Source organism: Schistocerca cancellata, chromosome 7, assembly GCF_023864275.1.
Source record: "Schistocerca cancellata isolate TAMUIC-IGC-003103 chromosome 7, iqSchCanc2.1, whole genome shotgun sequence".
NCBI lineage: Eukaryota > Metazoa > Arthropoda > Insecta > Orthoptera > Acrididae > Schistocerca > Schistocerca cancellata.
In genome coordinates, this window is record NC_064632.1 from 572162013 (window position 1) to 572182147 (window position 20135).

Here is a 20135-nt window from a genome sequence, read left to right on the forward strand (position 1 = left end):
CTGCGTATATACGATGTAGCAGGACTAATAAGTGAAGCATTTCCATCTGTCACTCTGTCTGATATCAGCAAAGGTTTCAAAGCTGCAGGAATAATGCCTTTCCATGATGAAACATTTAGTGACGCAGATTTTTTGTGTTCATCTTGAACAGACCGACCATTTGAGCCAACTGAGAATTAAGTTGTTTCAGAAAGTAATGTTCCTAATACAGTTCCAGGTTCAGTTCCTCCACCTCCTCCTGCATCTGCTTCTCATCCAGTTCCTTCAACTTCTGCTGATAATCTCACTCCTCATTGTCCTAATGAACAAGAATTCAAAGCAGAACTGTTTGTGGCTCCAGAAGCCTTGCTTCCATTTCCAAAGTGTGGTTCCTGAAAAAGAGATAATCGTGGCCAAAAGAAAGGAGAATCTCCTATTCTTACAAGTTCACCAGTGAAGGCTCGCCTGGAAGAAGAAGCCTCTGCCAGAGATGAAAAGAAGAATAAAAAGAATAAAAAAAGGAACCTACTCCACAAGAACCAGATTCATCATCAGAAGACAGCACTCACTTGATTTTAGAAGAATCCGATTGTTCATGGGATGAAGACATTGAAGCAGATGAGGATATTTCAGAAATTAAAGCTCAGGACTTCTTAATTGTTAAAGCCCATGGAATTAAACAAGCTTCAGGTAGCAATTACGTAGCTGTTGTGAAAAAAATCTCTTAGTTCTGGGGCTGAAGTGATTTTCTATAAGCGGCACAAACTGTCTAACAGATTTTCCGTAACAGATGAAAATGCATTTGTTGCCACTGGAGACACTATTATGAAACTACCCCAGCCCCTCAAAGACTTCCGTCAAAGATTTGAAGACATGATTTATTTTAATGTCGATTTATATGAATACAGCCTTCGCTAAGATTGCTTTTATTTAAAATTTCAATCAGTACATTTGGCATGTAATGTAATAAAAACTAAATGTTGGTGAAATATACTTTAAAACATTGTAAAACTCAAAATTAAATGTCTTTACTGTATATCTATTGATTTTACTACCTGGACCTGTTAACCATACCACCTCGGACCTGTTAACCTTACCGGTTAGGTTAAGTGGTCATTTTGCGAAGAAGTTTATTACCTCAGATTTCACACAAACTGGAAGTAATAAGTGTCCTTGAATACTGCATTGCAAAGAAAACATGTATCCTAGGCTTCCCATAAAATTAAACAGTGATAAATTGTACAGAAAATGATTCAGACCAATTTTAAAAAATGTGGCCCAATTAACCTAACTCTCCCCTACAGGGTGTTCCAAAACGATCTTTACAACTTTGATCATAGATATTTCAGAAACGTGTTAAAGGGTGATGGTTCATTTATATATACATAAAGGGCAGTCTCTGATATTAAATTTTAAAAACCAACCAAAAATTGATATGATAACCGAAAAGTTCAAACGAGAAAGTAAATAAAATCACTCAAACCCGGGAACTGAGTGTAAAATTCATATAACGGCTGCAACCGAGTGAAGAAACCGTCTGGACGAAAAAACAATCGACTGACCAATCGATTGTTAAAGACAGTTAGTTGTCCTTCCAACTCTTCCATTTGCTGTCAGCGAACATTTTTTTTCCAAGTACGATAATTGATATTACTGAAGTGTGTAACTGTGTAGTGTGACCGAATCATATGTCGTGAAGTGTTAATTTTTTCTGAAACAATAGTGTATTAGAGACTGGAATGAGTGATTAAAGACGTTGCTGCTATGAATCGCAAGCTAACGGATTAATTTGGCAAACCTGAGCGTCGGGCCAAAAACTCTCGTAAGGAATCTGAAGCTTGCGCTATAGAATTGGAACCATCACAGACTTGTGCATCTAGAGTCTACAATTTCGACAACGCAAAACAACTGGAAAGAGTCATATCTTCTTAATTTTAAATAATACTTCCTTCATGTTACTGAGATTTTTTACTAGTAGTTATTAGTTTAATTATGTAGGATTAGCGCTATTATGTTTTACCGATAACTAATGATAAGAATATGACTGCTTGAAAACATAAAAAGTGAGGTCAATTTTTAATTTTTAAAGACGCCATTCGTCTATAAGGAGGGAAAATATTTTCTGCACAAACCAGCATTATTTAATTAATTTGTACTGAAAAACAACACTTTATTGTTGTATTGTTTTACTAAAGCTGGCCATACGAATTTTTGGTATTAATAATATCGACAAAATTTGTAAGATGTAAGATGGTGGTTGTTTATTCTATGACTGAGGGCACAACTGTGTATGCTGTAATGACATTTGTTTAATGTTGCAAACTTTTCAGAGATATACACGCTTTTACACAGTTTACAATGTGACAATGTTAAGACAGTTGTGAAAATGACGCATCTTGTCATCTGAAATTTAACTAATCCTAGACACAACAATATTAAATTTTAACTAGAAGTTTCTTTACAAAATTATTCTTACAATTACGTAATTATGTTGGTTAGTACTACGATAAATGATCCGATTCCGGTTCAAAGTTCGGTACTATTTAGGATGACAATCAAGTCTACGGAGGATGGTTAGTTTTGTGACAAGTTGAGTAAAAGGTTACCCAAGGACGCTCGAGTTTACAGTGGACACAAGCTAGTGGACCAAAAAAGTTTACGCCTCTGCACGCCGTATTTACCTTTGCTGTGATGAGCTATCATATGCATGGCCGCTCTCTTCCTCTGAAATTCCTATAAAAACTTATTAAACCTTTGCAGAATTTCCCCTATGTTTCTCGTTATGCGAGAAAATAAGTACTCATCCCTAGTCTTGGAATATGGCAATATACACGCGCCTGGCTGGAGCAGCGTGCATATTATAATGCCCTCTCAGTTCTCTCAAGAACAATTAACTAACTCATTGGTTCCTTTCTCCGCTGTCGAAGCTGAACGACACTACAGCTAATTGAAACTTCCTGGCAGATTAAAACTGTGTGCCCGACCGAGACTCGAACTCAGGACCTTTGCCTTTCGCGGGCAAGTGCTCTACCATCTGAGCTACCGAAGCACTTTACAGAAGCTCTCCTCTGTGAGTACCGGGCGTGAGTCGTGCTTCGGTAGCTCAGTTGGTAGAGCACTTGCCCGCGAAAGGCAAAGGTCCCGAGTTCGAGTCTCGGTCGGGCACACAGTTTTAATCTGCCAGGAAGTTTCATATCAGCGCACACTCCGCTGCAGAGTGAAAATCTCATTCTGGAAACGTCCCCCAGGCTGTGGCTAAGCCATGTCTCCGCAATATCCTTTCTTTCAGGAGTGCTAGTTCTGCAAGGTTCGCAGGAGAGCTTCTGTAAAGTTTGGAAGGTAGGAGACGAGGTACTGGCAGAAGTAAAGCTGTGAGTACCGGGCGTAAGTCGTGCTTCGGTAGCTCAAGTGGTAGAGCACTTGCCCGCGAAAGGCAAAGGTCCCGAGTTCGAGTCTCGGTCGGGCACACAGTTTTAATCTGCCAGGAAGTTTCATATCAGCGCACACTCCGCTGCAGAGTGAAAATCTCATTCTGACTACAGCTAATTCCTAGCTGGACGTCAGCGGCTGTGAACGCAGTGTTCACACAAATTTCTCCTCTGCGTCTTGCAGAGCGTTATGCGCCCCGTTCTGCACTTGACGCCTCGTCAGAGAAGAGTCCTCTTAAATTTCCGTCTTGTCTTTTTCGTAGCTGAACTGTCTCCCCACCTGGGTTCTTTCATTCTCCATGTCACGGCTTTTTTCGACCAATAGGGTCTGAGTCGCCTGAGCACGAGCTTTTCATCTCCAATACCCAATTCCGCTTGCCTAAGCGCTATAAGACCACATGGATGCACCCACGCTCCAAACATTGGCATCTTATAGACTACGTTATTACTCGACAGCGTGACAAGAAAGACATTGTCATCACAAAAGCAGCACTAAACATCGATGAGTGCTGGACTGACCATAGACTTTTAGTCAGCCGTTTGAGAGTACCAAAGTATCGCAAGCCACGATCCCACTTTTCAAACCCACCACGCAGAAAATTCAAGATAAGCAACCTGAACAACAAAAACGTTCGATCACACTTCCAAGACATGCTGTCTGAACAACTTAACAAAGCTCCAGCAACCACAGATGATGTCGAACAAGAATGGACCACATTAAAGAGCATCATCAAAGAAACTACTGAGAGTGTTGTTGGTTTCAGTGCACAGAAAAGAAGTGACTGGTTTGATGACAACCATGGAGAAATCCAAGTCATCATCAATGCAAAGCGGAATGTTTACCTATCCCTTGCTCAAGATCCGTCCTGCGCAGAAAAGAAAGCACACTTTCAAGAACTCAAGCAGAAATGTCAAAGTGAAATACGAGCAATCAATAACAAATGGTGGCAACAGAAAGCCACAGAACTCCAAAATCTTTCCGATCCAAGAAACCTGCGTGGCTTCTACACTGGTATTAAAGAGCTGTATGGACCTATCCGCTCCTCATCAGGAACACTGAAAGCTGCTGACAACTCCACAATTTCTTACTGAAAGTCAGGACATCTTAAATCGCTGGAAAGAGCACTTCAGCTCACTGTTAAACCGCCCTTCTACTGCCGCTGGAGATTTTCTCAAAAATGTCCCACAGAACCCTCCACAACCCTGGATGGCTGATCCTCCAACTTTTCAAGAATTTTGCAAGGCACTCAAGAGTATGAAACCTGGGAAGGCTCCTGGACCCGACAGCATCCCGATGGAGCTTACTGAGGGTGGCGGCTTGCCTCTAAAAACTAGACTCTTCTCACTCGTTCAGTTAATGTGGGAAACCCGCAAGGTACCAGCTGACTTGAAGAACTCCACAATTGTCACCATCTTCAAGAAGGGCGACAGAAGCGTCTGTGGTAACTACTGGGGTATATCTCTACTCTCTGTCACTGGCAAAATTTTTGCAAGAATCCTTTTAAATCGCCTCCAGACACTTTCAGAGACTATACTACCTGAGTCTCAATACGGGTTTCGACCTTCAAGAGGGACAATTGACATGATTTTCTGTGCACGACAACTACAGGAGAAGTGCAGAGAACAGCAAAAGCCTTTACTACTTGTTTTCTTCGATATAGAACAGGCCTTTGATACAGTTCCCAGAGAAGCCACGTGGATGGTCTTAAAACGCTTCGGCTGCCCTGAACATTTTGTTGACTTGATTGAAGCTCTCCACGATGATATGACTGGACAGGTCCTCTGCCAGAATGAAACAACTGGTGAATTCCCAATAACAAGTGGGCTTAAACAAGGATGCGTTCCTGCACCAACATTATTTGCATTGTATCTGGCAGCTATGCTTTATGAGACATCTGTAAACAATGCAGGAATAGAACTAAAGTACAGGTTCGATGGAGGATTATTCAACCAGTCCAGACTCCATTCAAGAAGGTTCACCAGTACCACTCGTGTGACAGAGCTGCAGTATGCTGATGGCAATGCTTCGCCAGCTCATTCACCTGCAGAGTTGCAGCTGTCAGTTGATTCCTTCAGCAGGGCGTGCGAACTATTTGGTCTCTCCATCAATATTCCAAAGACAAAGGTGATGGTGCAGCCAACTCCTGGCTCCTCCGTTCCTGGTTTCAGCATATCCATTTATGATACACTCTTGGAACAAGTGGACCATTTCCTCTACCTAGGAAGCATACTGTCATCTAACTGCTCATCTGGAAAAGATGTGGAGATTAGATTATGTGCTGCCCATCTAGCATTTGGACGTCTTACAAAGCGTGTCTTCCTGAATAAAGACCTAATACTGTACACCAAACTGATGGTGTACAAAGCTGTAGTCATTTCCACCCTGCTATATGGTTGCGATACCTGGACGTTATATTGCTGTGATCTGAAGAAACTAGAACGCTTCAACCTACAGAAGCTAAGATATATCATGAACCTGAAATGGGATGACTTCATATTCAACACGGCTGTTCTTGAGAAAGCAAAAATGTATAGCATGGAAGCTCTTATCATTGGGCATCAACTCAGATGTGTCGGACAAGTCCAGCGGATGAAAAATGACAGACTTCCACGCCAAATGCTGTACAGCGAAGTGAGCACAGGAAAAAGGCCACGAGGTGCCCCTCTCAAACGTTATAAGGATCAGTACAAGAAAAATCTGAAAAACTTGAACATCGATCCGAGTAAATGGCCCACAATAGCAGAAGATCGAAGTCGCTGGCGCTCAGTTACCTCAAATGCTCTTCAAAACTTTGAGCTGGAACGTCGAAGAATGGAGAATGACAAACACCGGAGACGTAAATTCCTCCAGGTTCAGCCACGTCCTCCACCTTCCATCAGCTGTAATGTCTGTGGCCGCCTGTTCCACGCTAGGATTGGATTGCTAAGCCATCAGCGACACTTCCACGCCTGAACCGTGACAAAGGAAATCTCAGGAGAAAATGAAAACTCGGATACGAGTATCAGCCGACGACCTTGTCAGTCGGTCGTTGACTCCCGCCTTGGGACGCACCCTAGTGCTTTCCATGGTACCCCCCCCCCCCCCCCCCCCCCCCCTGTGGTGTGGCCTTCGCCTCTCCTCACGATTGCTTCCAACCAAAACGTTTCCTCTCGCTGCTTGTCTCACCTTCTGCTCATAGACATGCATTACATGATCGGTGTGTTAATACCGTCGATTGAGTGTCATCCCTTTTGCATTACATACTTACAGGCAAATTTGCTCATTACCGCCAAATTAAGTTAGTTGTCATATTCACCTTCCCGTTAAGATATATAAAGCTCTTATGTAAGGTGCGAAATTGACCTTCATTTTCATGCTGTACCTTACAAATTATTCAAAGCTTTCTTTCTCAACAATATCTACCAACTTTCAGTGATAGTCTATAAACATGTGAGAGCATTTCAGATGTTTTTAAAAGCTTTTCAGACTACTAGAAGAAAGCATATAGGCCTGCAGTAAATAATGTGATGCGAAATGTTTCCTGGTTTTGCTGTTATTAATCTGACTGTGACCGACTGATGGCACAGGGCGGAAACAACCAACGACCTTCACTGACATAGGTCGCTAATGTCGTGTTAAATTTTGAAGCCTTTCTGTAGTAACATTTCAAACAAAGCTTCCAGGCAAAGGCCACTAAATTAAGAGAAACTTAGATTTTATGTATATTTGGACTCATAAATACCGTTCACGGACCGGTTTCACAAACAAATAGGAGTTACAGTGTGTAAACTGTATCTTGAAAGTAATGAATTGGTAAAGGGCGGGTGATGGCAGTCACTTGTTCCGGGCTGCCGGTAACATTAGGTAGCTGAAAACATGGAGGTAAACACTTTCTGAAGAAGCCATTGTTGTCTGCTTTCTTACTCTTTACTGCTTCACTGTTCTGAGTCTTTTTTCCTAGTCACTACTGTACAGAATTGCTGGAGTTAGTATCTTCATTAAGCATGTCAATACACAAGACCATTTCAATACTGTTTACCGAGGGCGCCCATACGAATGTTTGTAGGGGGAGGGAGCAAGACCGAGGAATATGGGGTAATGTTAATGTTTTGGAAGACAAATGGTGACTTTTTAGTGGTCATAATAAATTAAAATTATTTATATGTGTAAATAACGCTATATACTTTTGTGTTGAGCCACTTGTACGTAATACTGACATTTAAAGCATATTTAATTCACAGGAAGAAAGATCAGAAAGGACTGTAACATATTATGACCCATATGACATAGGAAGAGCTGTTAAAGGCGCCTTACGTGATGATGAGAAGCTTAAGTTTTTAAAGAATACTTGGAAGCCTCCTGCAAACTTTTCTTTTCCTACTCAATTAGAAGGGAAGCAAAACCGAAGATTTACGCATGAATGGATGAGCCAGTACAACTGGCTTTCATACAGTAAAATGTTACGTGGTGGATTTTGTACTGCATGTGTTCTGTTTTCTCCTTCAGGTGCTGGAATCGGCACCCAGATGTTTATTACAGCTTTCCATTATTCTAAATAACTGAAACCAGTAACTGGCATGGTAAAAAACGTAAATAACTTGGAAGTGTCGTTTTTAAATGGAAACACTTCAGATACAAAAACATAATAATTCAAATAGTTTTTAGGCTTGCTTTCTCAGCAAAAATTTCTATGTTGCTAACATTTCGTGTGCTTACAAGGTTTGGTGTTTGCACTATTTTTCCATTACTTAATTCTTTACCTAAGACATTTTTAATTTATTTTTTTAGGCGTTGAAAACACTGCTAAAAGAACCATTGGTCAAATACAAAAAGGCTACGGAAGATCTTCATCATGAAAACACAAAATATCAGAAATTTTCCATGGAGAAGGCTATAGAGTTCACCAAGTCTATGGAATCAAGTAAAAAGAGTATTGCCGTTGTCCTCGATACAAAGAAATCTTCAGTTATTGAAGAAAACCGGAAACGCTTGAGGCTTATTATAAAGACTATTGTCCTGTGTGCTAGAAATAACCTACCTCTAAGAGGACATCGTGATCATGGTTTAATTCCTCAGCTAAAAGTAGAAAAAAACTGATGATCTTCTAGAGGGAAAACATGGAGTGTTTCAGAGTCTTTTAGCTTTTCGTATTGATGCTGGATAAGAAGTTTTAAAACATCATTTTAGTACATGTGGTCGAAACAGTTCTGTTGTAAGTACCACAGTCCAAAACGAAGTCATATACTTCATTGGTGACACTATTCGCTCCTCAATATCGAGGGATGTGAAAAAGGCTAAATTTTTTAGCATTATGTGTGATGAAACAACTGATGTCACCACTAAGGAACAGATGACATTTTGTATAAGGTACCTGGACATACAGACCTTTGTTACCAAAGAAGACTTTCTAGGTTTTACTGAGCTTAAACCAACTACACTCCTGGAAATTGAAATAAGAACACCGTGAATTCATTGTCCCAGGAATGGGAAACTTTATTGACACATTCTTGGGGTCAGATATATCACATGATCACACTGACAGAACCACAGGCACATAGACACAGGCAACAGAGCATGCACAATGTCGGCACTAGTACAGTGTATATCCACCTTTCGCAGCAATGCAGGCTGCTATTCTCCCATGGAGACAATCGTAGAGATGCTGGATGTAGTCCTGTGGAACGGCTTGCCATGCCATTTCCACCTGGCGCCTCAGTTGGACCAGCGTTCGTGCTGGACGTGCAGACCGCGTGAGACGACGCCTCATCCAGTCCCAAACATGCTCAATGAGGGACAGATCCGGAGATCTTGCTGGCCAGGGTAGTTGACTTACACCTTCTAGAGCACGTTGGGTGGCACGGGATACATGCGGACGTGCATTGTCCTGTTGGAACAGCAAGTTCCCTTGCCGGTCTAGGAATGGTAGAACGATGGGTTCGATGACGGTTTGGATGTACCGTGCACTATTCAGTGTCCCCTCGACGATCACCAGTGGTGTACGGCCAGTGTAGGAGATCGCTCCCCACACCATGATGCCGGGTGTTGGCCCTGTGTGCCTCGGGCCTCGGTCGTATGCAGTCCTGATTGTGGCGCAGCCTGCATGGCGCCAAACACGCATACGACCACCATTGGCACCAAGGCAGAAGCGAATCTCATCGCTGAAGACGACACGTCTCCATTCGTCCCTCCATTCACGCCTGTCGCGACACCACTGGAGGCGGGCTGCACGATGTTGGGGCGTGAGCGGAAGACGGCCTAACGGTGTGCGGGACCGTAGCCCAGCTTCATGGAGACGGTTGCGAATGGTCCTCGCCGATACCCCAGGAGCAACAGTGTCCCTAATTTGCTGGGAAGTGGCGGTGCGGTCCCCTACGGCACTGCGTAGGATCCTACGGTCTTGGCGTGCATCCGTGCGTCGCTGCGGTCCGGTCCCAGGTCGACGGGCACGTGCACCTCCGCCGACCACTGGCGACAACATCGATGTACTGTGGAGACCTCACGCCCCACGTGTTGAGCAATTCGGCGGTACGTCCACCCGGCCTCCCGCATGCCCACTATACGCCCTCGCTCAAAGTCCGTCAACTGCACATACGGTTCACGTCCACGCTGTCGCGGCATGCTACCAGTGTTAAAGACTGCGATGGAGCTCCGTATGCCACGGCAAACTGGCTGACACTGACGGCGGCGGTGCACAAATGCAGCGCAGCTAGCGCCATTCGACGGCCAACACCGCGGTTCCTGGTGTGTCCGCTGTGCCGTGCGTGTGATCATTGCTTGTACAGCCCTCGCGCAGTGTCCGGAGCAAGTATGGTGGGTCTGACACACCGGTGTCAATGTGTTCTTTTTTCCATTTCCAGGAGTGTATTAGCACTTCGATTGCTGAAGCCGTCGTTGAAGAACTCAAGACTCTGCGGCTGAGCTATCAATATCTTTGTGGTCTGGGCTATGATGGCGGCTCATACATGGCTGGCAGATTTAAAGGAGTTCAAGCTCTTATTTTAAGTGAACAACCGTTAGCTATTTATACCCACTGTTTTAGCCACTATTTGAACTTGTGCATTTCTAAGTCTTGTGATACTCCAATAGTTAGAAATATGATGGGAATTGCAGGATCAGTTTCAGCATTCTTGTCTGCCTTTGCAAATAGAAAAAGTTACCTAAAGTCACGATTACCGTTCACAGAGTCGAAGAAAACAAAGTTGAAGGCAACGTGTCCAACAAGATGGGTGGAAAGACACGATACCCTTATTACTGTCAAGGAGCTATTTGTCCCGGTCGAGACCTTGCTCGACGAACTTTCAAGTAGTCGTGCAGCTAACGCAGAAACGCCTAGTAAAGCTTGTATGTTGTGCTGTCCGAAGAGGAGACTTCGTAGTAGCGTTAGCAACTGCAGCATATTGCTTCTCTTTTAACTCTAATACTAAGCGAACAGTTCCAAAGTCCTAAAATGGATTTAACAACTGCCTTAAATCATGTCAATGATGTGCTTGAGGTGTTCAACAATATAAGGACGGATTCGGAAATAGAATTCGGAAGTATTTTTCAAGACGCTGTTAAACTGGCAGAAGATATTGGATGTGTAATAGCGATACCAAGAACTATTCCAACACATACCAAAAGAGACAACGCTCCTGCTTCAAACGCCGAGGAATACTTCAGGCGAACAGTTTGTTTACCTGTTGTGGATCGTTTTATTGCCGAGCTAGAAACAAGATTTCCCCAAGATTTTCGCACCACATTACCACTTGAAGGTCTTATTCCTGCATACTGTTTAAAATACAGTGAGGATGAAGTGATCCAGGCATCCGAGAAATATGAACAGTTTTTGGAGAGTTCTTCGCTTTTAATGAAAGGAGAACTGAAACTATGTAAGAAAAAGCGGGTTGATGAAAGTAAAAGACCTGAAACAGTAACTGAAGCATTGAAGAACTGTGACAAGCAGTTTTTTCCAAAGGTATATATTTTACTCCAAATATTTGGGACTATTCCTGTCTCCACAAGAGCTCCTGAACGAAGTTTCTCTACTTTGAGACGCATAAAGTTGTTTGCGTAACACAACGGGGCAGGTGAGAATAAATGGATTGCTCTTGCAAATGTCCATAAAGAATGAGATATGGACATGGAAAATCTCATTGACATATTCTGTAAAAGAAACAGAGGCTAATGAGCATGACAAATTGGGCAGAAGATGGGAATATACAGTGAATTTTGTTACAGAACTTTTTTATGTTCATGTCAAGTTCGAGTTTTTAAATTCATGTCACCTTCTGTATCCAGAAAATCAATAAAAACTTATTTGTTCTAAGTTGACCTTTTTCATGGTTTATGTAATTTATAAAATCTCCCATGTGAAAATAACTTTCTTTTACGCTGAACTCCAAAACAGTTACCAAAAACTACTTTAATCAACACCAAATTTTACCAATTTGTCGGCGGAGGACCCCAACTCTCCTTTTGTTAAGTGATATTCCACTCCCCCAACCCCCCTCCCCCAATTAGCCCCCCCCCCTTGACCGACTTCTAGAGCCGCCCCTGCCGTGAATATGAGGAATCCGGCAAAACATCAAATATCCGACATCGCTGCAGACGGAAAAGGCCCTGCAAGCACGGGACCAACGGCGAGTGAAGAGAATCGTTCAACGTGACAGAAGTGCAACACTTCCGCAAGTTGCGGCAGATTTCAATGCTGGGCCATCAACAAGTGTCAGCATGCGAACCATGCAATGAAACACGATCGATATGGGCTTTCGAAGCCGAAGGCCCACTCGTGTACCCTTGATAACTGTGCGACCCAAAGCTTTACACCTCGCCTGTGCCCATCAACACCGACATTGGACTTTTGATGAGTGGAAATGTGTTACTGGTCGGACGAATCTCGTTACAAATTGTATCGAGCGGATGGATCTGTAAGGATATGGAGACAACCTCATTAATCCATGGACCCTGCCTGTCAGCAGGGGACTGTTCAAGCTGGTGGAAGCTCTGCAATGGTGTGTGGCGTGTGCAGTTGGAGTGATATGGGACTCCTGATACATCTCGACACGACTCTGACGGATGTCACGTACATAAGCATGCTGTCTCATCACCAGCATCCATTTATGTCAATTGGCCATTCCCACGGACTTGGGCAATTCCAGTAGGACAATGCGACACCCCACACGTCCAGAATTGTTACAGAGTGGCTCCAGGAACACTCTTCTGAGTTTAAACACTTCCGCTGCCTACCAAACTCCACAGACATGAACATTATTGAGCATACCTGCGATGTCTGGGAACGTGCTGTTCTCCACCCCCTCGTACTCTTACGGATTTATGGACAGCCCTCCAGGATTCATGGTGTCAGTTTCCTTTTGCACTACTTCAGACATTAGTCGAGTACATGCCACGTCGTGTTGAGGCACTTCTGCCTGCTCGCGGGGGCGCTACACGATATTAGGCAGGTGTATCAGTTTCTTTGGATCTTCAGTGTAGCTTGCCTGTGTGAATGTAGCTTTCATCACCTACACATATAATTTGTTTTATCTTTGACATCCATGTGGTTTACCACTTCATTCCTGTTCTAGTTTGCCTGTATAAGGGTGGTGATCCCTGCATTCTGCTCTATTTTAAGTTGGACTACCTACCTCTTGACAGGAAACAATTTTATCACAACTGGACAAAGAATGTTGGGTCATCTACTGTATATCATTTGGAATAAATTATGATATAAATGTGAGAACATAATTTTTCCTATAGAGCTTCGTGTATAGTACAACTACATTTTAACCGGAACAGAATCTTTATTCTGTTTACTCTTGTTTACGTACAGTTGTATCCCTGAAGACGTGGCTGGAATGTCACGAAATTAGTTGGAACAGAATTAAATCTTTATCATACAGCTGAAGTTGTCGTATTTATCAGCGTTCAATTCTACAGCTATGGATTCCCACATTACAAAGTTGGATATAATCTAATATCAATCAATCACTCCTGCTATTAATGCGCATTTAGTTACATTTTTGATATAGATCAACTGCCAGATCATGTGTTCCCCCTCTGCAGTTTTGTATTTCGCTACAATTTTCTGTCGCTATGGAACATCCACTAGCATCATCTACGAGCAGTTCATGGAGTTTCTTCTGCCATCCACCAAGTAATTTGGAACAGTAACAGTCCTACAATATATTCTGGGTGAATGCCTGAAATTGCTCCCACATCGTACGACTGCTTGCCGTTGACAATGATGCTCGTCCTCTTTGCTAGAAAGTCTTTTATCCAATTACCTCGCTGCTCCAATATTCCGTAATCTCATATGATGCTCACTGGATGAGAACTCACGTCTACGTAATACGCCTTTCGAAACTCAAGGAACACCGTATCAACTGTGGCATAGCTATCTACAGCCATATGGGTCTCACGAACAGTCTGCAATTGGTTGGCTGTTGTGAACACCATCGAAGATGCATATGTTGAAATTGACTGAATAGCATAAAAACTTTGTGACGTAGTGTGTCACATAAGCGAAACATTGTATTAATATCTTAATTCGTTGGCTGCTGTAACACATCAACACCGAATGGTAGCCTACCTTTTGAGGCCCTTGTGTTTCCTGTGCTTGTCTCCGTTACTTTAACGTGTGCTGAAGTGAATTTTGAGATTCAGGTAAGAAGATAAATACGTGAAACAACGAATCAGGTAATATCTTTGCTCTCGGAACCCTTCAATTTAAACAAATTTGAAGAAATTTTAGAAATCAAAAGGTGGATATGAAGGTAGGCCGACGCCAACTTCAAAAATTTCACACAGTTAAAACGAAAAGTAGTCAATTCAATAGAATATTTAAGTCCGAAGTGTACAGCAGGCGTAAATGGCTCTGTGGCTGTGATTAGAAAAACGGCAAGTTTGTTTTCCTTGTTAATTTTCTGGAAGAGAGCGTTCGCAGATCTGTCACATTCAACACCTCCATGATAAAATTATGAAACACAAACTTTATTCGATTCATCTGAATAATTTTTTGAATCTGGAAAGTTTAGGCATTGTAAATATGACTACTCAATTAGACCGAGGGTACAGAAGGTTCGTGGTATGACACAACCAAAAAGTTGCCAATAATAGGTAGATACTGAATCTAATTATTCTATGGTGTGTGGAAACCTGCCCACAGAGGACACGATGAGACTGAATCATCTTCCAGTCATTGCGTTTTTCGTGCCTTGATTAATTTTGTCACAGAGTTAGACCTGGTATTAAAGTCGCATTTAGAAAAAGTATCATTTTCAAAGGCACTTCTCAAACTGTCCAGAATGTACTACCCGTTTCAAGACTGACAAGAGGAAATTAGAAAGGAAATTAAGGATGTGGTATTTTTGTCTGGATAGCGGACGAAACCAATGTTGTAGCGTTTGTTTTACAGATGGTTATAGTACATAGGTACATCATTAGGGAGACCAGTTAAAAGATCCTGGGACTTCGTAGCACCAGGAATTCATGATTGCAACGCGCATCATAGAACAGATACAAATAAATCACAATTTGGAGACTTGTTCACACAGAACTGTAGCACAAACATATGATGATGCAGCAGTCATAAATGGTTCGTTACATATGGTTCAAATGGCTCTGAGCACTATGGGACTTAACTTCTAAGGTCATCAGTCCCCTAGAACTTAGAACTACACTCCTGGAAATTGAAATAAGAACACCGTGAATTCCTTGTCCCAGGAAGGGGAAACTTTATTGACACATTCCTGGGGTCAGATACATCACATGATCACACTGACAGAACCACAGGCACATAGACACAGGCAACAGAGCATGCACAATGTCGGCACTAGTACAGTGTATATCCACCTTTCGCAACAATGCAGGCTGCTATTCTCCCATGGAGACGATTGTAGAGATGCTGGATGTAGTCCTGTGGAACGGCTTGCCATGCCATTTCCACCTGGCGCCTCAGTTGGACCAGCGTTCGTGCTGGACGTGCAGACTGCGTGAGACGACGCTTCATCCAGTCCCAAACATGCTCAATGGGGGACAGATCGGGAGATCTTGCTGGCCAGGGTAGTTGACTTACACCTTCTAGAGCACGTTGGGTGGCACGGGATACATGCGGATGTGCATTGTCCTGTTGGAACAGCAAGTTCCCTTGCCGGTCTAGGAATGGCAGAACGATGGGTTCGATGACGGTTTGGATGTACCGTGCACTATTCAGTGTCCCCTCGACGATCACCAGTGGTGTACGGCCAGTGTAGGAGATCGCTCCCCACACCATGATGCCGGGTGTTGGCCCTGTGTGCCTCGGTCGTATGCAGTCCTGATTGTGGCGCTCACCTGCACGGCGCCAAACACGCATACGACCATCATTGGCACCAAGGCAGAAGCAACTCTCATCGCTGAAGACGACACGTCTCCATTCGTCTCTCCATTTACGCCTGTCGCGACACCACTGGAGGCGGGCTGCACGATGTTGGGGCGTGAGCGGAAGACGGCCTAACGGTGTGCGGGACCGTAGCCCAGCTTCGTGGAGACGGTTGCGAATGGTCCTCGCCGATACCCCAGGAGCAACAGTGTCCCTAATTTGCTGGGAAGTGGCGGTGCGGTCCCCTACGGCACTGCGTAGGATCCTACGGTCTTGGCGTGCATCCGTGCGTCGCTGCGGTCCGGTCCCAGGTCGACGGGCACGTGCACCTTCCGCCGACCACTGGCGACAACATCGATGTACTGTGGAGACCTCACGCCCCACGTGTTGAGCAATTCGGCGGTACGTCCACCCGGCCTCCCGCATGCCCACTATACGCCCTCGCTCAAAGTCCGTCAACTGCATATACGGTTCACGTCCACGCTGTCGCGGCATGCTACCAGTGTTAAAGACTGCGATGGAGCTCCGTATGCCACGGCAAACTGGCTGACACTGACGGCGGCGGTGCACAAATGCTGCGCAGCTAGCGCCATTCGACGGCCAACACCGCGGTTCCTGGTGTGTCCGCTGTGCCGTGCGTGTGATCATTGCTTGTACAGCCGTCTCGCAGTGTCCGGAGCAAGTATGGTGGGTCTGACACACCGGTGTCAATGTGTTCTTTTTTCCATTTCCAGGAGTGTACTTAAACCTAACTAACCTATGGACATCACACACATCCATTTCCGAGGCAGGATTCGAACCTGCGACCGTAGCGGTCGCTCGGTTCCAGACTGTAGCGCCTAGAACCGCTCGGCCACCTCGGCCGGCTTCGTTACATATGATTCAAGCTGTTGTTAAGGAAAGGTTTCCCAATGCTTGATACATTCATTGCTGTGCTCACCATTTAAATATGATCATACTTAATTCCCCTTCGATTATTAAAAATGTGTGAATATTTTTCACCAAACTTCAGGAACTTTGTAACTTCTCTTCGGCATCTCCACAAAGCACACCAATTCTCACCGAAATAGTACGTTCAGTGCCCACTCGTTGGAATTTCCAACCAAGCCGTGACAACACCGTTTTCGAATATAGGGAAGATATTAACTGAATGAGTAATATGAACAATGGGGAAAACTGTGTAACGAAAATACCATCCTACAAGCCAGCCGCTTAGTAATGATTTTGAAGGATGTAAGCTTCATTTTCTGGCGCTCTGTTTTTCATAAAATTAAGATCCAAGAGGATATTTTATAAAATTAGCTACATAAAGAGGATATTGACCGAACTTACGCACGAAACCAGCTGCCAAGCTTTAGAGCATTAAATTACGAATACTAGAGAAGGCCTGAATGAGAATTCAACAGATTTACACGAGGATTCGAAAAGAGGACGAACTGAAGATGGAGGAGCGCTGTGTAATCTACTGCAGAAAGCAAAAAAAGTGTGTGGTGTTACACAGGAAGTTACGAAGCGAAAGAAAGATTCGGGCTCACTGGACACCTAATTGCAACCTGTCTATTTCTACCAGAGGAATTGAGCACTTACGTTTCTAGCTTCCGAGAATCTTCTTTCAGAGCTATCGGATGCTATTCTTATTTGTTGGAAACAAAGAAACTTGGAACGAAACTCTCTGTTATTTATGGAAGACAGGAGTTCCAAAGAAGGTGTGGAGCTTTGAGCTGGCTGGATTACATAACAGATACATTGAGCGAATCTGTGCATCTCTTGAAAGGGACAAGCTTGAAGCAGTATGTTGTTTTTCGTTACTGAAACGCATCAAAGCCCTTCTTACCGAATACTATGGACCAAGAAATACTATCAGCACTCGCTTGAAAAATTTGCAGATATGAAGCTGAAAGTACTGGAATTCCTATACAACTGATCACTACCACATCAAACATCAGGCACACAACTGAATGCAGTTAACATCGATGCTGCTGAAATAGCTTAGCAAGACAGGGCTACTATTTTTTGTGTACATAGAGTTGCAATTCATCTTAATTCCTTTTATTTTGCAAAATAGTACTTTCCAGAATGAGATTTTCACTCTGCAGCAGAGTGTGCGCTGATATGAAACTTCCTGGCAGATTAAAACTGTGTGCCCGACCGAGACTCGAACTCGGGACCTTTGCCTTTCGCGGGCAAGTGCTCTACCAACTGAGCTACCGAAGCACGACTCAGGCCCGGTACTCACAGCTTTACTTCTGCCAGTACCTCGTCTCCTACCTTCCAAACTTTACAGAAGCTCTCCTGCGAACCTTGCAGAACTAGCACTCCTGAAAGAAAGGATATTGCGGAGACATGGCTTAGCCACAGCCTGGGGCATGTTTCCAGAATGAGATTTTCACTCTGCAGCGGAGTGTGCGCTGATATGAAACTTCCTGGCAGATTAAAACTTGCCCGCGAAAGGCAAAGGTCCCGAGTTCGAGTCTCGGTCGGGCACACAATTTTAATCTGCCAGGAAGTTTCATATCAGAGCACACTCCGCTGCAGAGTGAAAATCTCATTCTGGAAACATCCCCAAGGCTGTGGCTAAGCCATGTCTCCGCAGTATCCTTTCTTTCAGGAGTGCTAGTTCTGCAAGGTTCGCAGGAGAGCTTCTGTAAAGTTTGGAAGGTAGGAGACGAGGTACTGGCAGAAGTAAAGCTGTGAGTACCGGGCGTGAGTCGTGCTTCGGTAGCTCAGTTGGTAGAGCACTTGCCCGCAAAAGGCAAAGGTCCCGAGTTCGAGTCTCGGTCGGGCACACAGTTTTAATCTGCCAGGAAGTTTCAAAATAGTACTTTATTCTGTGTACACGTTTTGGTAGCCCTATTATGACCAGATGCTGCAAGACATGGGCGAGCTCTCGCTTTATATAATGGATTGCAAAAAGACGGATTGTGCACTGATTTTGTTACCTTTGTTAATGTTTTTCTTTATGAACAAAACGCATCACCCTTTTTTTTATCATTAGCCGCCACTGGGTCCTCGTTTTCCAAAACGTGTCTGGATTCGTAACTGTCCACTCGGTCAAATGTGAACCACTGTTCCTTATCTCAGATTCAAACATTAGCCGTCCCCTTTCATTATTTCCTACGTACGTAAATGATCTGGCGGGACAGGGTGGGCAGCAGTCTGCGATTGTTTGCTGATGATGCTGCGGTATATGGGAAGATGTCGAAGTTGAGTGACTGGAGGAGAATACAGGATTAGATTAGATTAGATTAGATTTACTTTCATTCCAATTGATCCGTAGTGAGGAGGTCCTCCAGGATGTGGAACATGTCAGAAGAACAACAATACATGACAAATATTTACAACTAAAACAAATAAGCTAATGTACCATTCCACAGGTCCCAAGTGGAATTATCGTCATTTTTTAATGAACATTAAGAGTCATTTTACAAATACTAATGCACTGAATTAAAAATAAAAGTTTTTTATTTATTTATAAGGTAATAAACATGTAATACAACTACTGTAATACTTATTTACAATAAACACATTACTGCACTGAAATGGTGCAGAAGTTAGATTATACTTACACACACACACACACACACACACACACACACACAAATTTTCAGTGAACATATTACTGCACTGAAATTGTGCAGAAGTTATGTTGCACTTATATACAAATCAGTTGGTTTTACTAAGAAATTCATCAATGGAGTAGAAGGAGTTGGCCACCAATAAATCCTTTAGGCTTCTCTTAAACTGAATTTCATTGGTTGTTAAGCTTTTTATGTCTGCTGGCAAGTTATTGAAAATGTGTGTTCCTGAATAATGCACACCTTTTTGTACAAGACTAAGTGACTTTAAATCCTTGTGAAGATTATTCTTATTTCTAGTATTGATTCCATGAATTGAACTGTTGGTTTGAAAAAGTGAAATATTTTTAATGACAAATTTCATTAAGGAATAAATATATTGGGAAGCTGTAGTTAGTATCCCTAGTTCCCTAAACAGGCTTCTGCAGGATGTTCTTGAGTTCACACCACATATAATTCTTACTGCACGTTTTTGTGCCCGGAAAACTTTAGCTTGGCTTGATGAATTACCCCAAAAAATAATCCCATATGACATTATGGAATGAAAGTAAGCATAGTATGCCAGCTTTTTCATTTTTATATCCCCTATGTCTGACAAAATTCGCATTGCAAACAGAGATTTGTTAAGACGCTTCAGCAGTTCTGTGGTGTGCTCCTCCCAGTTGAATTTATTATCAAGCTGCAATCCCAAGAATTTAACACTGTCCACTTCTTACTTAGTCAAAATTTCTAGTTGGTGAAATAAATGGCAGCTAGCTCTAGATGTAGAAAAATCTAAGTCAATGCGGATAGGAGGAAAACGAAACCCATAATACAGCATTAGTAGTGTCCTTGAC

General features: G+C 43.2%; 1 non-coding gene across 1 annotated transcript; it reads left to right on the plus strand.

Annotated features, from left to right (window-relative positions):
• The first annotated feature begins 18435 nt into the window (after positions 1–18435).
• Trnal-caa (transfer RNA leucine (anticodon CAA)) lies at positions 18436–18510 on the plus strand. The gene has a single exon. It is a non-coding gene; the product is annotated as a tRNA-Leu (tRNA).
• The last annotated feature ends 1625 nt before the right edge of the window (positions 18511–20135 follow it).